Here is a 215-nt window from a genome sequence, read left to right as displayed (position 1 = left end):
GGGATGGGCTGGAGGGCTCTGGGCCTCCCGGTGTCACCTTTCGGTCCTTCCTGCCAAATGGCCAGAGGCGTCGGGGAGTCCTGACACAAAGTTCCCAGCAAGGGGAAGTGTTTGCAAGGCGTGCTCTCCTCAGCCTGCAGCCTCTGGACTTGGGGATGCAGCACGCAAACATGTTCTTCCTTCGAGGATCTCCAACGAAATGAGCTGGGCAGGGG

At 60.5% G+C, this 215-nt stretch overlaps 1 long non-coding RNA gene across 1 annotated transcript in view; it reads right to left on the bottom strand.

Annotated features, from left to right (window-relative positions):
• The window catches only part of LOC117800757, a 1098-nt gene extending 889 nt beyond the window's left edge, over positions 1-209 (bottom strand). Inside the window, exon 1 of the long non-coding RNA XR_004623159.1 lies at positions 38-209. This is a non-coding gene — a long non-coding RNA (uncharacterized LOC117800757). The remainder of the gene's footprint in view (positions 1-37) is intronic.
• Positions 210-215: the final 6 nt, after the last annotated feature.

Source organism: Ailuropoda melanoleuca, unplaced genomic scaffold, assembly GCF_002007445.2.
Source record: "Ailuropoda melanoleuca isolate Jingjing unplaced genomic scaffold, ASM200744v2 unplaced-scaffold77153, whole genome shotgun sequence".
Taxonomy (NCBI): domain Eukaryota; kingdom Metazoa; phylum Chordata; class Mammalia; order Carnivora; family Ursidae; genus Ailuropoda; species Ailuropoda melanoleuca.
This window is presented reverse-complemented; position numbering and strand designations above follow the sequence as displayed.